The following is a 7,893-nucleotide window of genomic DNA, read 5'->3' as shown; positions in this document are numbered from 1 at the left end:
ATATTCAAGGCTAAATTCATCTGAGTTTTGAACAACAAAGAAGTGGATGGTTATGGGGGGAGGTAAGAAAATGGTTTTAAGACCAGTACAGGTCGGTCACAGAGTCAGACAGCACTGAACAGACCCTTCATCCAACTCGTCCATGCTGAGTATGTTCTCAAACTAAACTCGTCCCACCTACCAGTGTTTGGCCCATAAACCTTCGAACCTTTCATATTCATGTACTTGTCCAAATGTCTTTTAAACGTTGTAACTGTACGTGTATAAAATCATGAGGGGTATGGATAGGATAAATAGACAAAGTCTTTTCCCAGGGGTGGGGGTGTCCAGAACGAGAGGGCATGGGTTTAGCATTAGAAGGGAAAGATACAAAAGAGATCTAAGGGGTAACGTTTTCACGCAGAGGATTGTACGTTTATTGAATGAACTGCCAGAGGAAGTGGTGAAGTCTCGTACGATTGCAAAATTTAAAAGGAATTTGGTTAGGTATATGAATAGGAAGGGTTTGGAGGGATATGGGGCCGTGTGCTGTCAGGTGGGACGAGATTGGGTTGGGATAGTTGGTCGGCATGGACAAGTTGGACCAAACAGTCTGTTTCTGTGCTGTACATCTCTGTGACTCTATGACTTCTTCTGGACATTCATTCTGCACTCAGACCACTCTCTTAAAAACGATCCTTGTTCTGTCTTTATAAAATATTTCTCTACTCACCTCAAAATATTTGCTCCCTGATCCTGAAACCCCCAGCTGAGGGAAAGGACACCTGCTGTTCACCTCATCCGTATCCCTCATGATTTTATAATCCTCTATATGCAGTGCGTAGTGGCTCATTGAAATAATGTCCTGATGCAGCTTCGTTTGTGGGTGTTGGGATGATTGCTTCTGTGGTTATGCACTTGGTTTGCGTGTGTTGTTTTTCTGTAGACGCTAGTGTGAAGTTCCCTATTGACTGTTCGCTCTACTGTGACATCTAAGAATGGCACTTTGTTGTTGTTCTCCTCCTCTTCAAACCAGGAGCCCCCCTCAGGCCATAGTCTCACTACTTGGAGCACCAATATACAGACTAGTCAAAGACCTCCAGTGAAGACTAAAACACCAAGTCGAAGATTCACGCCACTCCATTTATTCCATCCAAGAATTCCTGAACACCAAAGACACTAAGTTAGAAGAGGATGGAATAATGATGTCCTTTGACATAACAGCCCTGTTCACATCCATTAACATCAACGTGGCCAAAGAAAACTGGAGACACTACTCGAAGAACCAAAGACACAAATACAGCACCAACTTCATCAGCAAAGATAGCACTATCCAGCTCGCGGAACTGTGCCTTTACCACCCACTTCATATTCAGTAACAAGCCTCAAACAAATCAACGAAACACCCATGAAACCACCAGTATCAGGATTCCTAGCAGAAGCAATAATGCAGTCTCAAACCAACAGCCCTTCCAACGATCCAAACCAAACTTTGTGTCCGCCACAGTGATGACACTTTTGTCATCAAAAAATGAAGTAAATTAGAGGAAACCTACAACACCATCAACAATATCCTTGCTGGCATAAAATTCACAAAAGAGGAGAACAACAACAAAGTGCCATTTCGAGATGTCACAGTAGAGCGAACAGTCAATGGTAAATTCAAAACAGGGTCGACAGGAAAACAACACACACGAACCAAGTACTTAGCTACAGAAGCAATGATCCCTACATATACAAACAAGCCTGAATCAGGACACTATTTCAACGAGGCACGACACACTGCAGTCGCCAGTAACGACGAAGGCCAAAAAGGAACTGTACAGCGCATTTAAGGAGAATGGGTAGGCCAAAGATCCACTCAGAAACACTTCCCTGACAGGGAATCGAACCCGGGCCGCAGCGGTGAAAGCGCCGAATCCTAACCACGAGACCACCAGGGAGACAGCAGTGCCCCCTCACAGCTCTAATGTAAATTGCTTCCCTGCCCGGAAATCGAACCTGGGCCACGATCGTGAGAAGGCTTCCACCAATGTCATTGCTTGTATCCATTGCTCCCGATGCGGTCTCCTCGACATTGGGGAGACTGGAGACTTCTCGCAGAGTCAAGTCACAGCGCTTGAGGGAACATCTCCAGGACACCCGCAGCAATCAACCCCATCACCCTCTGGCCCAACATTTCAACCCTCCTCCCACTCTGCCGAGAACATGCAGGTCCTGGGCCTCCTCCATCGCCGCTCACTCCCCACCCGATGCCTGAAGGAAGAACGCCCCATCTTTCACCTCGGATAAATTCAACCCCAGGACATCAATGTGGACTTCACCAGTTTCCTCATTTCCCCTCCCCCCACCTTACCTCAGTTCCAACCTTCCAGCTCAGCGCTGTCCTCATGACCTGTCCTACCTGCCAATCTCCCTTCTCAACTGTTCGCTCCACCCTCCTCTCTGACCTGTCACCTCCATCCCCACCCCCATTCACCTATTGTACTCTTTGCTACCTACGGCCCAGCACCCCCCAATTTATCTCGCCATCCCTGGAAGCGTCCTGCCTCTATTCCTGATGAAGGGCTTAAGCCCGAAATGTCGATTTTCCTGCTCCTCGGAAGCTGTCTGACCTGCTGTGCCTTTCCAGTACCACTCTGATCTAAACTCTGGTTTCCAGCATCTGCAGTCCCCACTTTTGCCTACCCAATAAACCCAGTGTGACGATTTCACATCAACAAACTGACACTAGCAGACACAACGTCTGCAGAAACCCTAGCCACATTACTTTACATTAAAGACATCTGTGAAATGATTTCCAGATAACTCAACCCTCTCAGCATTAAACAACGGCTAGTGAACCTTAAATACCCTATACAAACAACCCGCAAACGAATGTTATTTACAAAATACCATACAAGGAAATACATGAACTCTGCCGCACAGTTCTCTGTGGCAAGAAATGCTGGGATGAGATAAGGAAGATTTTTTCAGCCAAAACGAATCGGCACTAACTGGACAGCCATTTAAAAGCAACGCTGTCAGGCCAGGATGGAAGACCGGAAGGGATAATCAGTTTTCTTATTTCCTGAAGATTTACAAAGCTGAGACTGGGTTTTGGCGTTTCTTCCCTTTCCACTCCCAGGAGCCGCAGTGGTTTCGGCGGTGAGTTGGGGAAAGTGAAATGTGCCCGTGAGCAGCGTGTGGGGCTCTTTCAGCTTCCCCTCCTCTGACAGCGCTGTGACGTGACTCTGATGTTCTCAGGGACACTTACTGACGCGAGACAGTGAAAAGAGTCTCGTTCCTGCAGATCAGGAATTCAAACCGTATGCCGGCTTCAGGACAATGAGAAAGATTAATTGGGGTGTGTGAAGAAGCTGAGAGCTGCATTTCAAACATGTAGGTGGAGTCAGATGCGTCATCCATTGCGCCCCTGGCACTGTGCCTACCTGACGCCGCCAAGATGCAGAGTTCTGACGTTTACACGGACATGCGCAGCAATGGGAACTTTCACAAGGTGAACAGCCAAACAGAAGCACCGTCACTGCTTCCCTTCCATCGACCCAACTTTGTGAAGCAGTATCTTTCACTGGCAAATAAAACACCTTTGTCCTCAGGTGCTGCTTCATTTCGACCACGACTTCACGCCCCTCACTGTTCTCGTCTCATTTCCAAACACTTGAATCATATCCTCCAAAGCAGCTCTGGGGATATCTGCTTGTTCCACCCTGACAGGCAGTGGGTTGCAGATTCCCGATCAGTCCCAATGTGATTGAAATATTTCAACCCCTCCACTGATTTTCATCTTTAAAAAAACCGTGGAACAATCTCCCTTTCCTTTTGACGACAGTTCTCAACTGTAGTCGGCAGGGTTCACACCTGCGTGGGGAACCCGCAATGGATTTCATGTCCATCGCATTCACCACTCTGCCCACCAATACAGAACCACACTGACAGCTTCATTTCCCAGGTCTCTCTGCCTGTGGAGCTGAGAACGTGTGAATCATTGCAGAGTTTGTTTGAATCCAATCACTTCACAGATTTCGAAAGGGTTAAATATCTGCAAATGGCGAGTCTGGGTGTTTCATCCCGAAAGATGAAATGGACGTTCAGTTAAAAACAAAACCAGAAATTGCAGGAGCAACTCAGCAGGTCAGGCAGCATCTGTAGAAAGAGAATCAGAGACAACATTTCAGAACTTTTTTTTTCCTCATTCAGGAACATCCAAAACTACTGAGTTGCTCCAGCAGTTTCGCTTTCTGTCTCGGACTGTAAGCATCCGCATTCCTTTACGTTAGAAATTCAATCAATTCAGAAACCCCTTTGTGCTTCCTCAGTGGAAAAGATTTCCGTTTGGGAAACATTTTCCTGACACCATTAAAAACGCGCATCTTTGCAGCCAAGAAAGCGGTTGGAGCGTGAACAACAAACGCTCCGTCTCCGGGTGGTCTCGAACCACCAACAATCCGGTTAACAGCCGAACGCGCTGGCCAATTGCGCCACAGAGACAGGTCCGCCCATCGCCCGCACAGTTCCGTTGAGGAAGCTGCTATTCAATTCGTAATTTAACCTTCCCGCCCAGAATTACCATTGTCTTCTATCAGTTCAAACACAGCGAATACTGCAGAAAGCCAACGGGTCGAGCTGCATCTGTGGAAAGGTAAACAGAGCCGACGTTTTGAGTGTGTTACGGTTTTTGTTCAGAACTCAGTGTTTTGCCTCTTCCCGAAGTTGGTCCAGGTCTGTGTCTCAGTTGGCCAACACATGGCAAGTGTAGTGCCGCAATGTGAAGTTATCGCCTTGGCTGTTTAAAAAAAAGCAGTGCATTGTTTAAATGGTGATATATTGGAATGTGGAGAAAGTGAGGACGAGAGGTGAAAGTCGAAAAATGTGGCACTGGAAAAGCAGAACAGGTCAGGCAGCATCTGAGGAGCAGGACAGTGAACGTTTCGGGCACAAGCCCTTCATCAGGAATGATGTATGGATGTACAAAGGGGTCTCAGAGTCCCTCCACTCCAGTCAATGCCAGTTGTCGGGCAGATGCAGCAGGCAATGAGCGAGGCAAGTGGTATATTACGAAGAGGAATTCAGTTCAGAAGTGGGGTCATTGAACATATTCAAGGCTAAATTCATCTGAGTTTTGAACAACAAAGAAGTGGATGGTTATGGGGGGAGGTAAGAAAATGGTTTTAAGACCAGTACAGGTCAGTCACAGAGTCAGACAGCACTGAACAGACCCTTCATCCAACTCGTCCATGCTGAGTATGTTCTCAAACTAAACTCGTCCCACCTACCAGTGTTTGCCCATAAACCTTCGAACCTTTCATATTCATGTACTTATCCAAACGTTGTAACTCTGCGTGTATAAAATCATGAGGGGTATGGATAGGATAAATAGACAAAGTCTTTTTCCCTGGGGTGGGGGAGTCCAGAACGAGAGGGCATGGGTTTAGCATTAGAGAGGAAAGATACAAAAGAGATCTAAGGGGCAACGTTTTCACGCAGAGGATTGTACGTTTATTGAATGAACTGCCAGAGGAAGTGGTGAAGTCTAGTACGATTGCAACATTTAAAAGGCATTTGGTTAGGTGTATGAATAGGAAGGGTTTGGAGGGATATGGGGCCGTGCGCTGTCAGGTGGGACTAGATTGTTTTGGGATAGTTGGTCGGCATGGACAAGTTGGACCAAACATTCTGTTTCTGTGCTGTACATCTCTATGACTCTATGACTTCTTCTGGACATTCATTCTGCACTCAGACCACTCTTAAAAAACGATTCTTGTCCTGTCTTTATAAAATCTTTCTCTACTCACCTCAAAATATTTGCTCCCTGATCCTGAAAACCCCAGCTGAGGGAAAGGACACCTGCTGTTCACCTCATCCGTACCCCTCATGATTTTATAATCCTCTATATGCAGTGTGTAGTGGCTCATTGAAATAATGTCCTGATGCAGCTTCGTTTGTGGGTGTTGGGATGATTGCTTCTGTGGTTAAGCACTTGGTTTGCGTGTATTGTTTTTCTGTAGACGCTAGTTTGAAGTTCACTGTTGAGTGTTCGCTCTACTGTGACATCTAAGAATGGCACTTTGTTGTTGTTCTCCTCCTCTTCAAACCAGGAGCCCCCCTCAGGCCTTAGTCTCACTACTTGGAACACCAACATACAGACTAGTCAAAGGCCTCCACTGAAGTCTAAAACACCAAGTCGAAGATTCACGCCACTCCATTTATTCCATCCAAGAATTCCTGAACACCAAAGAACTAAGTTAGAAGAGGATGGAATAATGATGTCCTTTGACATAACAGCCCTGTTCACATCCATTAACATCAACGTGGCCAAAGAAAACTGGAACACTACTCGAAGAACCAAAGACATAAACACAGCACCAACTTCATCAGCAAAGATAGCACTACCCAGCTCGTGGAACTGTGCCTTAACCACCCACTTCATATTCAGTAACAAGCCCTACAAACAAATAAACGAAATACCCATGAAACCACCAGTATCAGGATTCCTAGCAGAAGCAATAATGCAGAGTCTCAAACCAACAGCCCTTCAAACGATCCAACTCAAACTTTGTTGTCCGCCACAGTGATGACACTTTTGTCATCAAAAAATGAAGTAAATTAGAGGAAACCTACAACACCATCAACAATATCCTTACTGGCATAAAATTCACAAAAGAGGAGAACAACAACAAAGTGCCATTTCGAGATGTCACAGTAGAGCGAACAGTCAATGGTAAATTCAAAACAGCGTCGACAGGAAAACATCGCACACGAACCAAGTACTTAGCTACAGAAGCAATGATCCCTACACCTACAAACAAGCCTGAATCAGGACACGATTTCAACGAGGCGCGACACACTGCAGTCGCCAGTAACGACGAAGACCAATAAGGAACTGTACAGCGCATTTAAGGAGAATGGATAGGCAACAGATCCACTGAGAAATACTTCCCTGACCGGGAATCGAACCCGGGCCGCAGCGGTGAAAGCGCCGAATCCTAACCACTAGACCACCAGGGAGACAGCAACGCCCCCTCGCAGCCCTATTGTATATTGCTTCCCTGCCCGGAAATCGAACCTGGGCCACGATCGTGAGAAGGCTTCCACCAATGTCATTGCTTGTATCCATTGCTCCCGATGCGGTCTCCTCGACATTGGGGAGACTGGAGACTCCTCGCAGAGTCAGGTCACAGCGCTTGAGGGAACATCTCCAGGACACTCGCAGCAATCAACCCCATCACCCTCTGGCCCAAAATTTCAACTCCCCCTCCCACGCTGCCGAGAACATGCAGGTCCTGGGCCTCCTCCATCGCCGCTCACTCCCCACCCGATGCCTGAAGGAAGAACGCCCCATCTTTCGCCTCGGATAAATTCAACCCCAGGACATCAATGTGGACTTCACCAGTTTCCTCATTTCCCCTCCCCCCACCTTACCTCAGTTCCAACCTTCCAGCTCAGCGCTGTCCTCATGACCTGTCCTCCCTGCCAATCTCCCTTCTCAACTGTCCACTCCACCCTCCTCTCTGACCTGTCACCTCCATCCCCACCCCCATTCACCCATTGTACTCTTTGCTACCTTCGGCCCAGCACCCCCCCCCCCCCCCCAATTTATCTCGTCATCACTGGAAGCGTCCTGCCTCTATTCCTGATGAAGGGCTTTTGCCCAAAACGTCGGTTTTCCTGCTCCTCGGAAGCTGTCTGACCTGCTGTGCTTTTCCAGCACCACTCTGATCAAAACTGGTTTCCAGCATCTGCAGTCCTCACTTTTGCCTACCCAATAAACCCAGTGTGACGATTTCACATCAACAAACTGACACTAGCAGACACAACGTATGCAGAAACCCTAGCCACATTACTTTACATTAAAGACATCTGTGAAATGATTTCCAGATAACTCAACCCTCTCAGCATTAAACAACGGCTAGT

General features: G+C 47.1%; 1 non-coding gene across 1 annotated transcript; it reads right to left on the bottom strand.

Annotated features, from left to right (window-relative positions):
- Positions 1 to 6,915: 6,915 nt before the first annotated feature.
- Positions 6,916 to 6,987, bottom strand: trnae-uuc (transfer RNA glutamic acid (anticodon UUC)). Its single transcript has one exon. It is a non-coding gene; the product is annotated as a tRNA-Glu (tRNA).
- Positions 6,988 to 7,893: the final 906 nt, after the last annotated feature.

This window comes from Chiloscyllium plagiosum, unplaced genomic scaffold, assembly GCF_037043375.1.
Source record: "Chiloscyllium plagiosum isolate Xiang-an unplaced genomic scaffold, Cpla_swu_hap1 HiC_scaffold_27, whole genome shotgun sequence".
NCBI lineage: Eukaryota > Metazoa > Chordata > Chondrichthyes > Orectolobiformes > Hemiscylliidae > Chiloscyllium > Chiloscyllium plagiosum.
The sequence above is the reverse complement of the archived record's forward strand: the minus strand, read 5'-3'. Positions and strand labels throughout refer to the sequence as shown.